This window comes from Strix uralensis, chromosome 10 (genome assembly GCF_047716275.1).
Source record: "Strix uralensis isolate ZFMK-TIS-50842 chromosome 10, bStrUra1, whole genome shotgun sequence".
In the NCBI taxonomy this organism is placed as follows: Eukaryota; Metazoa; Chordata; class Aves; order Strigiformes; family Strigidae; genus Strix; species Strix uralensis.
The window spans coordinates 11,505,107-11,528,577 of record NC_133981.1 but is presented as its reverse complement, the minus strand read 5'-3'; the positions used below and the strand labels follow the sequence as shown (position 1 = coordinate 11,528,577).

Below are 23,471 nucleotides of genomic sequence, written 5' to 3'. Positions count from 1 at the left end.
ATTGTGAACAGCACATCAGGTCATTTGAGCTTTTTTTTGCTTAATATGTAAAGGAAAGGCTCAGAAGCAAAGTGTGCTTCTGGTTTCGTTTCCTTGAAGGATTGGGTAGAAGACCAAGGCGTAGTGGTCCAGATTACAAATGCTTTACTTCTGCAGTTTGGTTAGTAGCTAGGTAGAAACCTGAATGCCTAAGACAGGACAATTCAACTGGAAATCCCTATTAAATTTTTTGCTTACAAAATAAGAAATTATCAGCTCTATGATCTGTAGGTCACACAGCTAGCTAGGCCGTGTAACCTGCAGGTTAAACATGCATGATTACATATGGCTTGTTAGAAGTATGACTGAAGTAATTGATGGAAAAATCATGCTGCAACCAACTGACCTTATTATTGTTCAGATTAAGAAAAGGTCCCTGCAGAGCAATGACAACCAGCACTTCAAGAGTGTTTTCAAATCTAATGTGGTATTTGACCAACACGCAGAGATACTTCACACTGCAGTCACCCTTAACAGCATCCTGTATCAGATGACAGAAAGGAACTTGCCACCCATCACAGGGAGACCACGCAGTAATCCTCTGAGAGATGCTGTACTGGCAGCATCATTAAAATGCATGACATATAGTCTGGCTGCTATCAGATCAGCAGTGCATGGGAATATGATGTCTATAATAGGGAACATACTGGCTCCAACCTTCGTATTCATTTGGGATACCTTTACTACATCAGAGTTGGACTGACTTATTTCATAAAGGGTAACGGGCCATATGTACAGGTCTCCAGTTGGCAAGCGTCACGAGGAAAGGAAACACAGAAAGCATACAAGTAGCTTTTTACAGCAAGTCCAGCTGCGAATGAGGTTATGATTTTCAGTTTGCAAATTATTAGCGTATGCATGGGTAAGAATATAAAGATTTCCTTACAAAAGAGAGAGAGAGAAACAGAGCACATTTTACTTATTCTTCAGCTCTATTGTACTTTCTCTGTAGGAGGTGAAAACTGGCAATTACTCTTGAAGATGCACAGATAGGAAGATAGAACATAAATCAAAATAAAAAGAATATGAATGCATTCTCCAGTTATTCAATGGATATTTATTCAACCAAGGTGCTTGGGAAAGACTGTTATAGCAAGCCACACAGCACATTACGAGAAGTTTCTCCGATCTGCTTGATGTTACTTGGCAATCAGAAGAAAAGGAGATGAAGAGAAGCGACGATATTGTATGCAGCACACAATCCAAATAAAGCCATTTGGAAAGAAAAGGCAGTACTGGTGGGGTTGACATGAATAGTATTTCTGTAAGATGCAAGTAGTTCATAATAAATACACAGATGAATTTTAGGAACGCTTATAACAGTTCTATTCTTGCGCTCTAAAGGGATTTTAAGGGAAGAGAGGAAGACATTCACGTGGACAGTACCTAATTTTAAAGACCATATTCTTGCTCTAAAAAAAGCCTTTGTGTATTTGAAGGTCAGAATTCAGATAAACTTGCTAGAATTTATATTCATCGGGAAGAAACAAAATAAGTCCTGGGAAGCCCATTAAAAAAATATAATGTGCTTTTTCCCCAGGAATTACTCTGAAATTGGGTGTCATGTATCTGACTTAATGCTCTAATGGTATGACTTGAACACTAGGGGAGGGTTTACAGGAAATATCTGTTCCTTATCTGATTATAGAAGGAAACCAAAGTCTTGCAGTCTGACACTCCAAGGTGGCTTGCTGTCAACCTAAACCTCCAAAATTAACTATTTATCATTGGATTAAAACAGAGCTCAGGTCAGCCACATTGTTAAGTTCAAAGACTATCGGACCCTAAAGGAATAGACAAAAAAACACAAAGCCAGGCAGAAAAATACAGAGGCACAGAAAAATGAGGTGACCTGCCCACTATTTCAGAGCAAGAAATACCATGCCAGCCCCTCAGACCAGTCCTATAGACAACACGACTTTCCAAGTTATAGGCTGGAAATTGTGACAAACCAAGCTTGGTGGCAGTTGTTACCGGAACAAAACACCTTGAAGAACAATTTCTGTATAAGAAATGGTTCAGGAGATTGCCAGCTATCAAGAAATCATTGAAAAAAATCTTTTTGGAAAGTCTCTCCTAATGGAAAATGCAGAAGCTCATCATGAGAGCCTCACTTTTCGAAAAGAGCAGTACGGAGGCTTTGTCGAGGCTCGAGCTTTGCAGATGTGATTTTATCTTAAAAGCAGGTCCTTGAAAACAACTTGGAGCACGCCAAGGAGGCACACAGGCACTTCAGGGATCTTGAAAAGATATCACGGTATATAGCAGGAGACAAATTATGAGAGCCAAGTTAGACCCAGGGGGTGCAGGACCCGGTGCAGCACCTAACAAATCCCCCGTTATGGGAGCAAACCCCTGGCTGGGGCTGTGCTGGGGCTGTACATCTCCCAGACTCTATGAGCCGCTCCAGACCTGCTGGAGATCCCATGAGCTATTATGGCTGAGAGTAATCCAAAGGCTTTATACCCCAGTTGCTACGCTTGTTTGGATTATATTCAGTTAAATGAATGATATTATGAATGAAAACAGAAACATCAACAAATTATATACTCTTAATTTACAAAATCTACTGATAGTAATTAAAAAGAACTACATTAAAAGACCAAGGGAAATCCAGGGAAAATCATAAGATAGTGGCACTTTTGCATTAAAAACTTCAGCAGTACGCTTAGGGTAGTAGTAGAGCGGAAAAGGAAGAAGGTTAAAGTTTAAAAAGCTCGTTGTAATTTTTTAAAAATAATAAAATATATGCTGAAAGTGGTTTCTCAGCAGGACTGTGTCTTCCAAAACCATGGGCCCTTGAGCCAAAGCAGGCGGCCGTGCACGACTCCAGCCTGGTGGGGCTCAGAGCAATGCCTGCAGCTGGGAGGACAAGAGTACAGGAGAGAGGCAGGGAAGAAAATAATAGATGTTTTCAAGCATGTGTAGCTTCTCTGATGGGATATTTCTAATGCAAATGTCTGGTAGACTGGGGACAGAAGCTCTTTTTTTTAGCAACAGGATAACTAAGATGAAATTATTTATGCATGAACACAGTATTACAGTGCCAAAAAAAGCTAACAGTGAATTAATTCCCCTGCCTACTGATTTAAAGGACCAGGTCACAGCCTTGTCAGATGCTTTTGCATGTCACAGAGTGGTCTGTAGGAGCCCAGCGCTGCTGCTCATTGGGGTTTGTGTCATGCCACCACTGTAACAGACAGCTCACGGACAGGTAAAGACCAAGTCTCTGCCCCGATTTCCTCTTGGACCCACTGACCCTGCCTTAAGGATGCAGATGCCCGTGCCCCATGCACCAGGCATCCACAACCTAAGCTTAACACTTGCAGGGCAGCTGCAACGGCTGAAATCATCTGATACTTCCTCAGGTGTACTGAGGAACTCGTATAATCCGGTACTTGGAAGCTCATCTCTACTTTCATCAGCAGTAGACTCCAGAATGCCTTGTTATATACCCTACAACCATTAAATAATGTGTAACGCACCATATGCATGATACTTGCACAAGGGGGGAAGCAAAGATCACAATGCATCAGCATTTGGTGGCTTCTGTGTCACTTTAAAAGGGGTCCAAGATGCCCCCTCCAAAAGTTTTTTAAATATTCTTTATTGTTGGGCTTTTTCACTTTTATTTAAAGAATATGAGGCACTCCATCTTGAATACAGAAGTACTGTGCTTTTGCCCAAAACAATATGCAGCATGAAAGAAATTCAAACTGACACTATTTCAAGACAGCAAAGACAAACTGATTTAGCAACTCTGACAGGCATTTATAAGCAAAATAAAATGTGAATCTAATTTCAGCCTGACTACTGAAATAATATGCAACATGTTTTGATGTCATAACATGAATATTTCATATATGAACAGCATCTTGTTTGGTACCGAGATGCTTCCAGACACCTGCAAGAGGAGGTCCTGGGAGACAGAGTCGGCTTAATTGCTATTTCTCAGTGAGCAACCTAACAGTACAGTAACTTTTAGATCCTTATTGACTTCTTAACTGTTTTGCCAGATGTCAATATATAAAAGTTTAGAAGTAAAAATCATGGCTGAACGTTTCCTTCTAATTAATGGCTGTATTGATCAGCTAGGTTTTCCTCTTGCCTCATGTCACAGAAACCACTGGATTTCGGAAGGGCCCCTGCCAAAGAGGCATTTATACTTATGGCTTGCTAGTAAAAAGCAAAGACTCCAGCATGCTAAGAGCATCGCTTTTTAAAAGTGCATTGATAATGAACAGCCCAATGAACTAGGGCAAAGTTGGGTATTTATGGTCTCAAGAGCATTTTGGTTTGATTTGCATTGAGTTTCAAGGTTCAGAAGTTTAATAGCCAACATGGCCACATTTTCATTTCCTTCATTTCAAGTCTAGGAAAAAAAAAAAACAAACCTCACAAGGTTACATCTCAAACAAGAAATCAATCCCAAATTCCACCTGACAGTTAACCAACATATGTAGAAAATATAGTCCAGCTACTGCTGAAGTTTTGCTGAATTTTGTTACAAAACATTTGCACAGCCCTTGAAGTTGCTCAATATCTTCTAGATTAAAAATATAAGCAATGAAAAAAATGCACATAATTTAAATTACACTGAATATTCAATAATGGTAATGCCTCAAGTATTAGAAGCTCTTTGATGCGTATTTCTGGGGAAACTGCGTTTGTCCTTGACCTTTGCTTACTCATTATTTTGTCTACACATAATTAACACATCCATAATATCATATAAATGCCACTTATTGATACTGTCCCAAGGGCAACTAGTTATCTGTGAAGAACATGGACACATTAACATTTACTAACTCATTTAGCTTCTCTTCCGCATTAAACTGAAGAAACCCATTTGTCAAATCACACAGAAATGTATATTAAGCAGGCAATATTTAACAAGGAAATGTTTTAAATTTTGTCAGACAACAGTGACAGTCATTTAAAGGGACAGTCCCTAACGAGGGTGACAGCGATCCTGTGCTGCCATGGCACGACTGCCACTTGAGCACACAGACCATGGTACCATCTTGAGATTATACACACAGGTTGTACATATAATTTACTTTCTTATTTTTTACATTTTTTCTTATTTAGCTACAGAAAGTTGCTACGTATACTGGATAAAAGCTTCAAATTAATTTTCAGTGAACTGCGCCAACTCAAGATTGCCCTCAGGGCACCAGCTCAACAAGGTTTGAGGTCATTCAGAAGTTCAGGTATTTAATTGTATTATACAGTATCGCCTTATGTACAGATTTCACTGCTTTGCATGATGTTGAGTATCTCCTGCAGCACGGCCAAAACCAAGAGCCTGGCAAAAGGGTTTAAGGAAAATTAATAATAATCTTGCATCCTCTTTTTTCTTCCAGAACACATTCTCCATTATTCATCAACAGAACTAAATATTCAGGGCCTTTTAAGATTATTTTGAGCATTTTGTTCACTGTACTTGACTTTTATCTGGGAATTATTTTGAAAGACTTTCATAACAAATAACTGGTAAAACATGTCAGCACTTTGTCAGGGCTGGCAAATTTTTAGTGAGCTTGAGTTAAATTTAAAATGGAAATTGTACTAATAAATTACTTGAGATGGAACAAGAGCAGCATACGACTAAACTGAAACAATGCAAAAGCAACAACTGGCATGATTCCAGCAAGAATCCAGCAAGAGCAGGCAGCACTTCCCAGCGAGCGGGAGCAGGCAGAAGCATGCTCCCCAGGCTGCAGCCTCCCGTGACTGATACAGAAATGACCTGGAGAAAGGCACAGAGGAGTAATGGGCTCTCCAGATGACACCGTGACATTTTCTCTCCTAAGCGAATGAAAATAATGAGTAAGATGTCAAACTGAGAACCGAGGGATACTGGCAGGCCCATCACCAGTGCTCTGGGTATGAAGTCCTGGGGATCAGGACTGCAGTACCAGGGCTAAGGGCTCCTCGGCTGTGGCCGTGCACAAGTGTCCCTGTGTCACACTCGTGGGACAGACGCAGGGCTGGGCTGCTGCAAGAGCTGTTTTATAAGGGAAAGATGCAGAAAGTGATGCAGGAAATCCATCTGCATCCTGGATGCATTGGTTAGGCTACAAGTATGGCTCTGAATGATCTGTATTAAAAGTTCACTGGTTCCAAGCCAGAATCTTTCCATTCAAGAAAAAAAACAGAGAAAAAGTGCTTGGTAAACAGACAAGGAATGTAGTACATGAGGCTCCAACAGGGAAAAAAAATAATGAATAAAGCAAGAAACTACTACCAGCTTTTCATTTTGTACTTTTACAATAGAAGAAGGAACAGAAATAAAACATAACTTAAGAGAGTAAGAAGCAGGTGATGTAAGGAATCAATACACAAAGTTATCAAATAAGCAGAGCTGTCTGCTAGAAGAGACCCTTCTGACAGATATTTAAAAATAAAAAATCATAAGCAGCCCTGGGCAAATCATGGATTTTTCCCTGCTAATGGTGATTTAAAATATGTAAATGTATTCACAAGCTAGAAGGTGTGGATAATGACTGTTAAATGTGCAGAACAGTGACCATTAAAAACAATAGCAGCAAATACACAAAAGACAGTTTTCAAATTTGATTTTTCTATGTTCACCATGGAAACTTCTCTCTAAGCATTATCATCAAGTTCAGCTGAAGAAATAAAACAGGCATAGTTTTACCCTCCTTTTTGTCTGTGTAGTGGAGGGCAGTATTTTCCCTTACACATTTTGTCAAAACAGTTTGAAATAGGAGTGTTTCTCTATTTGTAGAAATAAACACACAAACTCCTCATAAATAAAAAATTACCCATTACGAGTTCTCAGGTTCTGTTTTGGGGGAAAGTGGTGAAAAAGGCCAATCTGAAGTATAGCAAAAACGGATCAAGTCTGGGACTTGCCCAGCCCTCTCTGCACAATATTCCTCTCTTTTGGCAGGACCTGCACAGAAAATACATCTGGAAGTGTCCAGGGTCTCTGACAAATTACTGACAGTTGATGGATGGATCAAATCCAATATCTGGAATAGAAAATGATAAGGTTCAGAAATGAAGGGGATGAGTGACAGTGGCTAAGGAGATGAACAGACAGGGGAACCTTCACAGCAGAAGAATGAATCTTCTTTTTCTCCATGAAGAGGATAATGAATGGGTTGGCAACAACAGGAATTCATTTTCAGCTATGAATACTGGTCATAAAAAAAACTCTACAGTGCTTTTATATTTGTGTTAGCAGTGTTCCTAACACGTGGAAAGTATTTAAGACTTTATAAAACTTAACTGTGACCAATGATAACGGGTGTCTGCGCCAACATGCCATCACATTTGAGAGCTGGAAACACTCTCCCAGATCAGCAGTCCAGCCCACTCGTAGTACCAACACACCATCACTCTCTCCCTTCCCAAAGCCATCAAAGTCACCTCAAAGACAGTTTTATGATTTCTAAACATGTTCAGATTCAGATAAGGATAAGAAAGTGTTTAGACATGTAATATGACCCAAAGAGTAAAGGGATTATAACAAAGAGAGAGAGAAAAAAAAAAAGGATTTTTGGATCAAAGCATATTTTCTGCCATGAATCACTTTGTCCAATGTAGCTTTTAGAATTTTTAATAATTTGGTATGTTCTGCCATTAGTAAAAATAAACAGTCATACGAGTTAATTCCCAGAAGTGTCCTATTTCATTGACATTTTCCACTGGAGAAAGAAATTGCTCAAAGGGAAGTTTCCAAAAAGCAATGCTTCTCTGGACTACTACACATCCTTTTTTTTAATGCAGTTTCCTCCCCCTGAAGTCCAGTGTAACTCTTATTTCTGCCACACTTCTATTTTCAGCTAATATATTTAGCCATTTACAGAAGTGGAATATGAGGAGCCATCCAAAATGGACACACATTTCCTGCTTGTTTTTCAACAAACTAATTCTACTTTCTTCCATATCCTGCCTGTACAAATGACATCCTTCCTACAAACTAGTCTACAAGACCACAATACAATTTAGCAGTCAAAACAGGGATGCTCATTATCTGCTTCTCCTTCTGCTATTTACTTTTTTGGCTTCCATTCACCTTTTCTTCTCAACTTACACAATATTTGGGTCAGTTACTTTCAATTCTTTTGCATTGTCTCACAGCCACTGACAGGTGTTATGGGAAACGCATCTACTCTAGCTGTATTACTAATTTATAAACAGTTACAAAAATTACACAGACAAATATTCTGCAAAATGAAAATACCCTTGGGATAGTTGGCCCACTTTAGTTCACAAATGCTAATGACAACTTTCCTCCCCTCCTCTCTTCAGATTATATGTTTAATATAAGAGGATTCTTTTTTCCTACAAAAGAATCCAAAAAGTCTGAACAGAACAAAAAAAAGGGAGTTTGGCTAGAGAGAGGGAAAGAAGGATGAAGCTCAGGAAGTTATTTTTTCTGGACCCAAGTTAATCCTGTGGGAAATCAGTGCAATTCAAAGGGCTTTTTTTTTTTTTTTCCACACTAAACATCTAAGTCAGCTCATGTTCATCTGAAACTCAGTTTACTTTAGAAAGGCTAAAGAAATAAAGCAGTCCATCAATTATTTAGTGTGTTTGGCCCTGATCCTGTAAAGGTTTGGGTACATGCTTAATTTCATCAGTCTTAAAGACAGAGTCTTCCACAGCCAGAGGCTTGGTCAGTGGAGTGGCTGGAAAAGAAAAATGCATGAACTGGCTTTTCCAGTGAAAAGAGTCGTTCTGGTCCTCGACGAAGGATGCTCCGAGCAGACAGTCAGGACGAATCCAGAGCTGGATGCTCAGGGCATGGCCCCTGTCACCGCAGTGGCCCTCCCGATCTCAGCCACCTCCATCAGCAACCATCTCCCAGCAGGGTCAGAGCCGGACACAGCAGGGTCCAGACGTGGACTAACGAGTGCCAAGGGAGGGGTGACAGTCCCCCACCCTGACCTCGTGGCCAGAGGCCAGACCCGAGGGCAGCTGAGCCTCAGCACTGGCTCGCGTTCAGCCTGCATCACCCAGGGTCCCTGGTCCTTTACAGCAGAGATGCTGAAATACAGATGTAGAAATTCAGAAAACAGAGGTATATAGTTAATATAGAACAAAATATACTACATTATATAAAAACAGAAATATAGATAATACACATAATCTTCATCCTTACAAGAAGTGGATTGCAATGGAGAAATGCATTCTTCTGTTCCATGGAATTTAATTAGTTACTAAATTTAGATACTGTCAGTATAGTTATAGAGGATACACTGCAGACGGATTTTAATATTGCATGATACTTTATATTTTACACAATACTAATGGGTGACATTACATTAGTATAGATATTGTCAAGTATTTCTATGCGAATGCTTAGGTCTACTCATAATGTTTTAGACAGCTAAATCATATTTGATTACATTTTCACAAATATACTTTCAGTTCCAGGTATTGGTAGTTTTAAAGCAAGTATTCAGAGACACCCTGGATCTCATACAGTTGCGAAGGACTGATCCAGAGCAAAAACTCAGGTGCAAAAATAATTAAATCTGTTTTAAGAATAAGACAGAGTTATGAAGCAATCCATGGGGGATAAGAAAAGATGTCAGTGTTAAAATTTCTCCTCTGCCATAAACTTATTATTTTTAATAGCTCAGTACCCTAAAATTCAAAGAATTTGAGTAGAGCTTACTAGACACTGAAGTGCCTAAATACCTCTGTATCCCTGACCATCTTGGCATGTGCATCTCGGTTTTTGATCTCCAATAAAATAGCACACAACCAGCTCAGGAGAATTCCACAGGGATAATTACAGACCTGAAATTTTAAGTCCATTCAGAGACTACAGTAATAAGGGTCAAATAAGTTCTCAAGTTTGATTCAAACTGCTTCTACTTCAAACTGCAGAACTTCACAAGGTATTTTCTCCTGGAGATACTGGGTTTAGCTATAGTCTGGCCTAAATTTTCAGAGTCTTATTCAAAAGTCACTGAGACAGACAGTATCTGCCACTTCAGACTGGTGCAATTTGTGAAGGATTTTATAAATCCTTGAAGAGCATTCCCCCACCTTCTTTTTTAATTTTTTTTCTATTGAGCAGACTCACGCAGCCTGAACTACTTTGCAAGATCTGTGCCACAGTAATGCATGGGGCTGATATCCCACATCTGCCAGAGATAGAAGCTAGATGATCCAGAACTAGAAGTGCCATTTTAAAATGTGACCCTGAAATTTATTTTTGACAGATGGGATTTTTCAGGTATAGAACTGTGTTATCGCTGTAATATCTGAACTCAATTTAAGTTTGATCTATAAGATTATTTTCATTTCAACCCCTTTGGACACTTGCAACAACAATACTTCCCTGCTCCCTACACGAATCTAATTTGGTCTTGCACTGCAACTCTGCTTAGAAAGCTGTTTAGTGGCAATGTTTCAGAAATATGAATCAAATTTTCTTGAGTGAAATAAAATTAGCTATCCAGGAAAGGATAATCCACTCTTCCAGGGGCAGTGATTCCATATTTTAGGTAATGGTTCTAAAATACAATAATAATCATAATAATAAAATGGTTCTGATATACAGTGTGTGCTGACAGCAAGCAGACTATCAGAGATAGCCTTGCTATCTCTGGATACACTGGGAATGATTGGAAGCACTGGCAGGTCCACAAAACTGTATACTTACACCACAAATCTCAGAACTTCCTGACATGTTAAAACAAAGGAAAGAGACAGCAGTGTAACAGCTGAGGGTTTGGTCCCGGGGCTGGTTTCAATGTAGAGACCACTCCAGTGCTAAGTTAAATGCTTTTAAAAGAGGATTTGAAGGATCTTCCTCCTGGACCAAAATCTCTTGCCTCTGCACCACCTCGGTGGCCAGGAGGAAGCTCCCCAGGGTGAAGGAACAGGACTGTCCAGCTAACGGCTGTCAGTCCCTCCTCTCCTAGAGCAAGAGAGCCTCTTCAGCAGCAGACCCACCACAAACAGGTTTTTTTGGCAAGTCTTCCTCGGATTGTGTAGACAGAGGAGAAGCACCCATAATTCAGTCTTCTATGGGATGTCGTTCTTACTGCTGATTGCATGAGCAACATTGCATGAGCCACTGCATGAATGGAGCCACCAAAGCAGTGACAGAAGAGTCCAAGTAGAGGAGAAAAGAAGAATTGAGAGGAATTTTTTCCTGGCCTTTTGAAGTTTTCTTGCCATGCCCTATGCTCTTTGTCATTTTTCCACCCCCTCTGTAACTCCCATGCCTTTCCTCTCCCAAAGCAAAGAGATAACCAAGCCTGCAGCTCTCCCGGTTTATTTAAGCACCTTCCAACTCCTTTGCTCTGGCTCAGCACAGACCACCCAGGAGGAGGCCAGAGCCACAGAGCACGGCTGTGCAAGCAAGTGTGTACAGAGAAGCAAATCTAAATTAATTAAATAAACAGCAATACAAACATTGCACTTCTGCCCATTTATGCTAGCTGCTGCAGAACAGGTTCCTCCATATAATGTTTGCACAGGAGCTGCGATGTATCACTTAATCTACTGTAAGGACTCTATTCATACCACCCGAGGTTGGCCAACAGTGTGCTATTCAGCTCCGCTGCAAGCTCCCACTTACACGGGATTGAACAAACCAGAAGAAGGTATTACTGAGCTATTATTGGCATCTTTTGCTACATGCTGTCAAGTTTCTACCTTCAGTGGTCCAGAAGATTGAAGTAGAAAAGCAGATGAGACAGTACAATCATGCGGTACAGTTGGATTTTATACTTACACACTGGAAAAGCACTGACTGACCTTGAAACTTGCTCTTCAAAGGAAAGAATCAAGACTGAAACTAAATAAGCAAACAAACAAAACACCCCCCCACCAACAAATCCACCCCAAACTCAAGTTAACAGGGGAGTAGCAACCAAATCAAACTCTCTTGATCCATGCTGTTAGCACAGCAATGCTGCACAATGACGTGACCCCAACATACTCAAAACATGTTGGGCCACAACCATTTCAGTGCCTTAAATCAGACCGTTTCAAACACTCATCTTCCAGAGTGCATTTTGCTTTTTAAAAGAACTGCATTAGTCATGATGTTTTGTTTCCTGGAGAAGGGCATCTCCAGCTCATACGTAAACCTCTGTGGTGAGAGCAGGTGACCTGGTTTCTGGTGGTTTTACCTCCCAAGGAGCAAATGCGGATGTACTGAACTGCTCTGTACACTGCAAAGGTGCTTGGGACAGCTGACTAATCTGCCAAACAACACAGAGTCTTCCTGAACTTCAGAAGTGCACATTCAGAACTCAGGAAACTGCCTGACGTGGCCAAAAACATGCAGTGGCAGTATTTGGCAGCTACCCAATTCTGCACATTTTCTGAAGCCCTCTTGGTGCAACTCAGCTGCAGTTTCAAACTGCTCTGCACCACCATCCATCTCCCTCCATCTATTTGCTTTCTCAGGCATTGCAGCATGTTTAACTTCTAAGCCCTTGAGGGTGATTGAGCCAATTACCAAATGTACAGTCAGCTCTCCACCACGAAGTGCTCAACACTCCAGTTCACATCCAAGTTTCAGGAACTGCTGATCATTGCAAAGATGCTGACCCCACCCTGCCTAAAAACCACAACACCAACTAGACTGTCAGTTCAGAGCATCATCTCTCCTCATCCCGTATTTCTCAGCCATGCCCTGCCTTTTAGCACGCTTGGTAATTTGGCAACTAAAAGAGGATAGAACCTATTCAGGAACTGGGTTCATCTACTGGTAAGGGTGGCAGAATTGGAAAAAAAGGGTAAGAGCAAAATCAGGGCCAGGAAGATGTGGGGCTGCAGCTCTCCTACAGCCAATAGTCTGAAACATGAGTATTGCTGAGGAACCTGGAGAGACTTCTGCTTTCAACCAGCCTGCATGGGATTCAGAGCAGTCTATGGACAAGGCTCTCTGTCAGCCCAGCCCTGACTGGGAGAACCCATCATTTGAGGGTGATCAAGTATCTCCTTGCCATACACATACCTTTCCAGTGACAAAAATTATCAGTGGTAGTATGTGGCTTGTAAGTGTTACTGGACATGCTGTGCTCATAGCTTTAAGTTTTCTGTTGCAGTGTGACGTGATAAAATTTAGAGTATATGAAACCTCAATCAAATCCTTTTTTCCTATGGACACCCACTAAAAAAAATTTCTGTTAAAACAATTGTATCGTGCTCCCATAACAGCTAACAAGCTGGGAGATTTTTTCCCCCTTTCAAGTCATTCATACTGAAGTACCTTCAACAGTGAAAAACACCAGTCACAGCCAGTTGGCAGGAGGGCTCCGCTTTTAATAGCCACTCCAGGGATGAAGGACATGCAAACTCCTAACTCACACACTTGTTGTGGAAAGCCCTTGGCCAGTCAGACCACACCGTTCCCAACTTCCATTTAGCTGAGCAAGCGAAGCTGGGAACCCATTAATTTGCCGCGTGAGTTATGGTTCCCTGCAGCACCTTTTGTTCACTGTCAGGGTTCTGCAACAATGACGAATGCAGCTACATTCAGCCCAAAACTCTAGAATTTGATATACTAAATCATTCTGGATATTAAATGTCTCAGCGATAAGCCTAGCAAATGAATTCCTCTGGAGCCTACACTTTTTGCTGTACACAAGGCAGGAAGGACTCCCAATAAAGTCCCCTATTGCTTCATGGAAAATGATGCCGTTTGGTAGCATTGTCACTCCCAGAAAAGAAACCAGAATCCCAGGAAAATTCACGCAACTTCCAGCGGCTACTAAAAGAAGCTGCAGATCTGCTTGAATAACTGAGGCAGCAGAAGGCAGTTTGGGGCATTAGGAGCTCACCAGTTATTCTTATTTTAATAGTAGTAGCTGTACACGCATATAAAATTTCCACTTACCCTGGTAAATAAACAGGAAAGACTGCAGCAAAATAAACAAACAGGGGAACACAGTCAGAATGCTTAAGCAGCAAGACACAGGCAGGTTTTCAGTCTTACTCTTATCAATCTCGCTATTAATCTTTTTTGTTAAAAATTATCTCCTTCATTCAGCCGCAGCATACTGAAGTCAAGAGAACTGAATAAATTACATCTCAACTAATTTGTAAAGAATACGTAACTTTTCAAAGGAATCCTAAACCAAAACAAATTAAGGCGTGAAGAGGGTGGAACAATTGCTACTTAATTTTTAATTTCGCAAAATCACCATCAGATACATCACAGTGGGTAACACCAGAAAGATTTTGCAAGCTTCATAAACAATAGAGGTATTACTCATTATCACACAAGTACAAATTAGTTTGACCTTTCCAGATTGCTCATACCAGGCTTCCTTTTTTCCACTTGACTAGAGAAAATATTGAGTCAATCCATGTTCAGCGCTCTTCATTCTCAGATGCATTTGACTAGTGGTTTTTCCCTACACCTGCAATTAGAAGACACCCATCACACACTGAATTCACCCGAGTAATTCTTTGACCCAAAGCAGCATTACTAGTGCTCCCTAAGAGAGACCCAGCCTCGCGCTTAGCGTTGCTCTGTATCTGCTTTTCCCATCTCTGCCTCCCTGATAAAACAATGTGTGATACGTTCATTTAATATTCATTGTAGAAAGTGTTAGCAAACAATACAAAAATATCGCTGTGCCAGCAGAGATCAGAGGGAGGGATGCTCAGTGCCTTCCATCTGCCCTGCCCGTCCTTCCTGCCCACAGACCTTATCCCTGCCCACCGAGAGACGCCTGCATGATGTCCACAGAAAATGGGGCTGGCAAAGACCTCTTCTGCCATGTGTATTTCTGGACTGGACTAACACTGAACTACCCTTAACAGACACAAGCACATCCCCAGAAAGCTTTCCTGCAAGTCATCAAGTAGGAGAACTGCGCACAGAGAAACTATCCTTTATGCCATGCACCTTTCAGGACAGCTTCTCTGTGCACTCCCTGCTCACAGGCACCAATTTCTGCAAAGTTTAAAATCATTCTTCATGGATAAGCGGCCCTTTTGATCAGCATGTCTGACCATGTTGGATCCAAGAGAGGAATCCTCTTGTTCTCTTGATCATCTTGTGTTGAAATCAAAGGAGTTGGGGAAAAGCAGAGAGGGTAACGCTCAGCAAGCCACAAGAAAACCTTACCTGTCAGCCAAAATGTAAGAGGACCTGATGCATCTGGCTGTGTGAGTAAAGATGAATAACAGCAAGTATAAAAACAGTGAGGGAAATGAGGGGTAAATGGAGAAGCAGAATGGCTTTGTGGGTCAACAGAATCACAACACAGAAGGAACGTGTTAAGGAGGAAAATTATGTGGTTTTGTACTGATTCATTAGAGTTAGGAATCCTGAGAAAATGATACTGTAAAAATTGCAATTAGGGTTATAGGCATAAAATTCAGTATCCATCTAAAAGCCTGCAAACTGGCACCAGCTCCTTCCCAGGCCTGTGGAGAAGGGCGCACGCTCCCAGAGCTCCAGGTCTGGCTGCGGGTGCTCCCCGGGTGCACCCTCCTGACTGGGTGGGATGCAGGATGCGGGACGTGGGACGCGCTGTGGGATGCGGGATGCGCTGCGGGATGCTCGGCAGATGGGATGATATGTGGTGGGATGGGATGCAGGATGCGGCATCACCCGCCGGGGGCTGGAGCGGCTCTGGCAGCAGCAGAAGCTGTGCGGGTGACGGGGGTCGAGTGCTGCCACCCTGTGGGATCAGTGTCACTCGTGTCTCCACGTGTCACACTGCCTCTGCTGAGCTCTCAGTGCTCAACAGTGCACCTGGGTTTGGGAAACCACAGGGGGCTCTGAAACCCAAATAAGCCGTTTCCACAGAAGCGTAACACGCTGAAATACATTCGAACATTAATTCAGGAGTTGGAAATGTTTATAAATATGATTTGGACCAAAAAGGTTACCGAATGCTGGCCAGAATAAGAACATATATTATAATTCAAAATAATTCGCATGTCAAAGCTAACGATCTGATGTATTTACACAATTCGTATTTACTTACATGTACAAGGCCTGGATTGAAATCCTGTTTTGTACATTGCTAAGAGCTGATTCTGTTTGAAATTACTCTTCTGCTGTACTTCATATTTCATTCATTTGTACTTCCAGCTATACATGCACAACAGAGGGCATTATACATCACCCTAATTGAACAATACAGATCAATTAAATATGAAAAGTCCTTCTTGGACTAAAACCCTCTTAGGCAAACGTTCTGCTCTTATGCTAAGTAACTCTTTTAAAAAAGCTAGGAGTTGAGTGCTGTTCAGAAGCTTTTTTTTTTTAAAAAAGACTGGGAGACAAAGACGAAGAAGATTCATCCATTCATTCATGACAAGAGGATACAGAGCTTTTGCCTCCACTTCACAAGAGCAGGATAGTAGTGACAAAAAAAATCTTACTTGATGAAAGCTATTCAGTACTCTACGCGGGAGGTGAAGAACCCTCCTCCGCTCAGCACTGAGGACGTCTTTCAAACACCTCTCGTGGGTCACACCATTACACAAAGTACAGTGTTATCAAATAATATCATGGAAAAAGAAAATCACATTAAATGAATTTATGTACTGTTGGTAGCCATAGCTACAGGTTCCTCACACATACGCTATATAAAATGTGGGGGTCCAACTAAAGGTCCAAGGGGAGAAGATCCAGCACATCAGGCCAGCAAACAGTTCACACTTGATGGTGTCAGAAACCAAGGTTGCCAGAGGTGGGCTAAGATCCCCCTGAAAGCAGCTCAGCATCATGGCAGTTAGCCAGGATGTTTATTTTGCCATTGACTCACCAATACATGTTCTTTGTTAATGTACAACCTGTCCTAGAAGAGATCATTGATTTAAACCTGGTACAAACCTACAGCTAAGTTACCAGAAGAATCTGGCTCAGATATGAGCCTAGTACTATCAGTCCAAGGAAGAGAAACCTGCCTGACAGCAACCTGGGGACAAAGCTTATGGGCCTTCTCCAAGCCCTAAGGTCAGCTGTTAGCTCAGAGGTAGCAAGTGGCTGTGACTCCCAAAGGCACAGAACAGACCATGGCTCAGTCAGAAGAGGGACATGGAGGGAGGCGGGACTAAACCCCGCGGAGGGGTCTGAGTAGAATTCAGTTTTTCTACTAATGGCTCCTTAACAGAGGCCAGGAAGGGGGAGATCACCCAAACCATGGCTATGGATGGATAAAGATCTCTGCTCAAGGTTTTATAGCTATAGCTAGAAAGATGTAAAAATGGGAGATCAGAACCATTAACATACAGCCGGGAACAGGGAAGGGAGCAGGAAAAGCAGTGTTCACTGAATAGCCTCAGCAATCCTGTGGACTTTCACAGATAGTTCTGGGTTTTCACACTCCTATTACTGGAAGCATAGAGATGGAAATGTGTTTAATTGTTTGAGTACGATGTCGTTTGTAAGTCTTCCCAAACAATACCCTGTTATCTGCATTAAAAAAGAGTTTAATAAACCACGCACTTACAGTTCCCTTGAAAAAACACTGGTAGGTTATTGCTCTTCAGAACTATTCACATTAAAATACCATCGTAACACAGGTTTTTCTACTACAAACACCAAGTTTGCTATTTGTTCCCTTTCTTAGTCTTCTAATTGACTAACTAAACCTTATATAGATTGCCTTTAAATACCACATCTCTTCATTGACTAAATATTTATATAAATAAATTATAAACACAGATTTTGTCCGAGGCCAACAAAGATAGAATTTATAGGCGAGTAAATTAGTCTAGAGTTAGAGGCAGCTCAGGACTAACTTGTCCCCTGAACAGCTACCAAGTGTCAACAGCTCTTGGAAAATCTTTCAAGTCTCAGCAGCTCTGGCCACGTCCCCTGGCTGGGTGCAGCCCCCCATGCTTCCCCCACCAGTCACCTCAGAAATACTTTAATTCAGGAAATCCCAGGAGATGCAAGTGGTGACCAGGTCAGAAATTAAAATACTCCCAAGAAAGACTGCGGGGGGTGCAGGGACACTGGTGGAGGAATCCTTTGGGCTGTCTACATGTGAGAAAGGACTGCAAAGGAAGATGAACCATCACTGCAGGGAGTGCTGTCATATCGCCCTCCTGGGTGAAAAAAGATCCAGAGAAAGCCAAGACTAACAGCTGGTCTTTCAACCACATCTTGCTCTGCAAACAAGAATGGGGAAAGCCCATGTGAGATGGTTAATAACAACTGTGTCCACTGAGTCTCACTGAAGCCTGGCTCAAAGCCTCTGGAAAAACTAAAGAGGAGAAAAGGTGGTGAAGTACCACTGTGGTACTTTTCATCTTTAGTAAAATGTATTGTAGGAGAGCTTGGTACTGGATATATCAAAACTTTTATTAATAAAGAAGTTGGGCCACATCTGAGACACCTCCAGCAAACCTTCAAGTAATAGAGCAACAACTGCTGATCAACCGGGAGTTTATTGAAGAATTAATAGAAGAAACAAATGTGGCAGGACCTCATTTTTTGAAACCTTAAGTTGTTTAACACTATTTTTAAAAAAAAAATCCCTATAAAGGCATTTTTAAAATGAAATGGTTGTAATTTATATTCTTGAGCCCCCCAAATTGTTTTTGAAGTTGAACAGTGCAATAGTGTATCACTTACCTTACTGAAGTCCACATGCTGATACATCTATGCCCTAATTACAAACCTGAGCAAAAATTCCAATTTACATTGCAGTCAAAACTTGCTCCTTATGCTCTAGCTTCCTAAATTTGAATAATGCATACAACAAAGTCACTAGATCAATTGTTTTCAAAATACTTTGACCCTGTTGCTCCTAAGGGTTTGACTTTCAGCGATTTAACCCAGCAATTAAAATCAACAAATCCTTCTTTTTCTTGGTGTCCTGTTGAAACAGATTTTTATCCTGCAGATTAAGATAGAAAGTGACTGCTTGTATCTAGGGAAAAGCAAAAAATGAAGTTATTTCCCAAGTACAACACATACAGTACTGGAAACCCTTGTTTAGTGTAGAAAATACTGTTGTCTTGGTTCATAATGAAATGTGAACCTCATTTATGCTAAGACTGCAAGCAGATTTGACACAAGAGTTTTTGTTTTAATATCACCATTTTTGGTGGATGATGGTAGGGGACAGTTGTATACTCACATGAAACATTAAATCAGGTGGATGTCATCATTATATATTTGCTTTGCTAATAATAAAAAGAATGAATCACTACTGTCATGATATTCATATTTATATTTGAGTAACCACTGTAGCAGATAACAGTAAAGATGTGTGCAAGTTTAAATCTTGGCAGCACGCCTAGATTAGAGCTTCGGAGCTGACATTTGTGGATTTTGTGTGATTCATGTTACTTTTCTGTGTTTGTGATTACCTTCCTGTCAGGTGCTGCACATCACTCATGCACCCAGCAGCAAACTTCCAGTTTCTGCATGGGAAGGAAAATTCCCAACTGTTGCACCAAAACCTCTGCAGATTGAGCCCCATCCTCTGTATGACAGCGGGGCTGAACAGCAGGTCACCAGCAAAATCAAAAGGAGTGTGTAAACAGCTTTTACAAGGACATTATCGGGTCATTTTAGGCCACAGACAGGAGTGTGGGAAGAAACCCCAGACTTGCTCTAATCTAACGTGGCTAAAAATAGACCTGGGATGATTTATGAACTTTCAAACGCAGCAGAGTATTTTTAAGCAATAGCATCTTCTCCCGCACCGCCTGCAGCCCAGGAGCTGCCTGCACGGCGCTGGGGCTGTGCCCACCCGTGCCCCTGATGGAGACCAGCCACAGGCAGCTGACGTCTCCATCACGCTTCACCAAATAAAATTCAGAAAAACCACGAGAGAAAATAAAAAGGCAATGATCTAGCTGTCTTGTGGTTAATATCCTTCCTGCAGCTCTGCCTTGTCTTTATCTCTGATTTTTTTATTTTTTTTTAATCAAATTAACTACACAGAACTGTCAGAGAAAGCCAACTCCCTAAACCAAGGGAAATAAGTTATGTGGCACCAGAATATCTACAAAATTATTCTGAAGTTTTGTATCTGTGGTAGAAATTGTACAGGAGCTTACACCTGTTTTCTTAGCTGTCCCTGACGGGGTAACACAGGAGTGTATTTTAAATCAAAGAAATGTTAATCCCAATAAATATTAAGACCTGAATATCAACAAGAAACACTTTCATGCATGAGGTGCAAGATTGGGAACCAAGGTGGGCTCTTTCACCAGCTGCTTGCTGCCTTGCAGTGCTGCTAATTTCCCCTCTAGAATAAACACTCCTGAGCTGATGGTTAAAAATCAGCACTCGGGAAACATGCAACGGAGGGATTAACACTGGAAATACAACTGAAGCCACCCCAGGGAAGGATGGCTGTGGTCTCAGAGACCACCCACCCATGAGGGCTTGTGCCACACCGTGGCCAAAGGCATCCTCGTGGCCCAGAGAAGACGACACGCTGCCACTCGCCCCCTCCCACCATCCAGAGCACACTGAAGGCACACTTGCCCCTCATCGGACATCCATGGTGACCTCAGGCGAGGGGCTGAGGAGCTCCGGACATCGCTGTTAACGCACGTAAAGTTCAGGTTTGAAGGCAATATCATTTCATCATGTTTACTGTTTACGTGCTAAGGGAAAAGTGAGACTTCCTGCAAAGCTAAGCTTTTCTTCTGCTGTCACTCACATTCAAAACATACATTTTGTCATCACGTAGAAGAACACAAGCTTAAAATTCTAGGAACACTAGATGGGCTAGTAGAGAGCTCAACTCCACTGCAGAAGATAAGGACGAGAAAATTTCCAAGTCGCCAGAGTTTTGCCAGGATCATTCAACTCCAACTACGGGCAGGCACACCCTGCTTTACTCCAGTCCTCACCAGCCAACACAGGGGTACACAGACAGGGCAGGGGACTCCCCGGAGCCTCAGAAGAGGTGGCATTTACAAAACCACACAAAATAAAATGTTTGGTGTGGCTTCCTGCGAAGGGTTAGTTTGCTTGATGGGATCTGATGAAACACCTCCTGAAATCAAGCAAAATCTTGTCAGATGTGTTCAGCTCTGCCCAGAGTTCAGCACAGGAGGGAGAGGTTGCTGCACGCCAGTGGAAGCCATTGTCTAAAACAGGCTGCTTTGGGAAAATTAGCAGTGTGCACACCTCTAAATGAGGCTGTACAGCAAGTAAAAGAGGGATTAGCCATGTAAAGTAAGTCCTTTTGGTATTAAAGAGGGGAGGTGACTTTGAAGGATTATTCAAGAGCCATTTAAGCAGTTTTCAGGGACTTACAAACGCAGGGTAAAAATGCAATCTCCTCAGGTCCAAAAAGAAGAAAAATCAGTGTCCTGGCCAGGAAAGCAGCAGAAAACGCTTCTGGAGGGTCCCTCAGGCTTGCCCCAAGCGCAGGGCCCCATTACCCTGCTCCCCATGCTCGGTGCTGGCCATCGTGCCCCACGCCAGCGGCATGGGGAGCCCGGGCATGCGGGAGGGAGGCTGGAGCATCACACGCTCACCTGGGCTGGACCTGCTGGCAGCCAGCAAGAGACACGAGGGAAGGGGCTTCGCCAGGCGCGATGCCACCGGGACATGCCCCGGGCCCCAGCATCCCCGGTAGATGCTGTGTCAGGAAGGATCTCGGGAGTCGTGGGGCCGTTGGAGCAGGAGGTGAGGCTGCAGGTCCCGAACCGAACCACGTAACCAGCAGGATGTGCAAGCACAAACACAAAAACTGACTCCTCTCCGCAGCCAAATGTTCCCCTTCTTCCCTGCACCTCAGGGTGCCTAATCAACATGCTGGCTCTTAATCCTTTGCCCACATTAATCCAGCAAGGGAAAATGAATACGTTGCTGCAAGACATCAGACTGTTTTATTGAATCCTCCTCGAAAAAAAAAACCCAAAACAACCAAAAAAAACCAAACCAAAAAAACACCAACCCCACAACCGCTTTTGCTTAGTCTAAAAGGTGATGCATAATTAGTATGTAAGATACAAACTATTTCCACTTGTTATGCAAGCAGCATCGTTTAATTTGTAGTTTAGAGAGCAAGTCATTCCTGTCTGGGATAAATAAAACAACATGCTGCATTATGTTGCTCACGACACGGTAGCAACAGCAGCCTGGGGAAAGCAAAAAGAAGCTGAAAGTCGAGCAAGGGAGGCTGGCTGGATCCAGCAAAAAGTTATGCATGCATTTCTGCCGGCCGAGACACGCACGCCGCCCCATCCCCGCCGCCCTTCCCTCTCTCCGCACCCGCGGCCAGCTCTGCCCGTCCTCCTCCGCGCCTCTCCGCGCCCCTCCGCCCTGGCACACCCCGCCGAGGAGCCGCCACGGCGGCCGCGCTGCGCATCCCGCTCCGCGGGTACCGCGGGGAGCCCCCCGCTATCTCCCTTCCCCGCGGGCACCCCGCTGCGCTCTCCTTCCCCCCTCCCTGCAACAGCTTTCCTCATTTCTCCCCATTTTCAATATTTTTTTCTTTCTTTTAAATCTGCCTCCCTCCTCCCGCTGCAAAGCCGCGCCGCGCTTACCTGGGCGGGGCGGGGGGGCATGCTCGGCTCCGCGGGCGCGGGCGCTGCCTGCCCGCCTTGCGCGGCAGCGCGGAGGTGCGCAGCTCCCGCAGCAGCCCGCGGCCGCAGCATTGAGCGTCAGCGGCCGGGGAGCCGGGCGAGCGCCGCGCAAACCCCACCTCCCAAACCTGCGCCGTGCGCGGGGGGCGGGCGGAGGAGCCGCGGGAGCCCTTAACCCTTCTCCCACCTCGCAGCGCGGGCGCGGTACCTACGCGCAGCGGGAGCGCTCTGCTGGCAGTACAGCCCCCCCCCCCACTGCCCTCCTGCGGGGTTGGCTACGGAGGCTCAGCCCCCATCGGCGCTGCCCTGCTCCTTTTTTGTTCCCCTTTTACGGCTCGCACCCGCGGAGGCGGGACTCGTCCGCACCCGCGGAGCCGAGGCGGCCGCAGCCCGGGGCAGCCCTGCCGCTGCGGAGTGGGAGAAGGGTTTGGACGATCACTTCCCTGTTTTTCTCCCATCCTCGACCAGCCCCAGTCCCGATAACGACAGACCTGAGAGTCCCAAATTACAGCTCGGGGCATTATTTTTTTTTAATATCCCCCCCCCCTTGGCCTCCGGCATTAATCTCGGATTTGCCATAATTGTTCTCACTCTTCAAAAGCTGCCTCCCTCCTTCATCTGCCTTCTCTGCCAGTCTCTCGCTCAGCCCTTTGCATGACTAGTCTACCCTCTCCTTTCATCCCCTTTCTGACCCAGCTCGTCCAAGAAATGAGTATCTTGTGGCGGGAGAGGAGAGCAGCCGGAGAGGAGAGCGCTCACAGGTACCATCCCTGCTGCTTCCCAGCCCTCCTCGCCACCGCCCTGGCCTGTGCTGGGACCTTTCTCAGGATCCCTCCTGAGGGTCTCAACTTGCTATCGCAATGCAAATTATGAGCCACGAACTGCTTTGAAAGTCAGAGTTCAGGCTTAATAAGCAGAGTGATATAAAGGCACAAAGGAAAAAAAAA

At 43.3% G+C, this 23,471-nt stretch overlaps 1 protein-coding gene across 3 annotated transcripts in view; it reads right to left on the bottom strand.

Moving 5' to 3' along the window:
* LOC141947741 (contactin-4) overlaps positions 1–22,687 on the bottom strand; it is a 343,702-nt gene extending 321,015 nt beyond the window's left edge. For 2 of the 3 annotated variants that reach the window (XM_074879183.1, XM_074879188.1), the window contains exon 1: positions 22,486–22,540. The gene's annotated coding sequence lies outside the window, so the exon portion shown is untranslated. Of the gene's footprint in view, positions 1–22,485 lie in introns of all 3 variants that reach the window. The other variant, XM_074879185.1, reaches the window with a different exon arrangement.
* Positions 22,688–23,471: the final 784 nt, after the last annotated feature.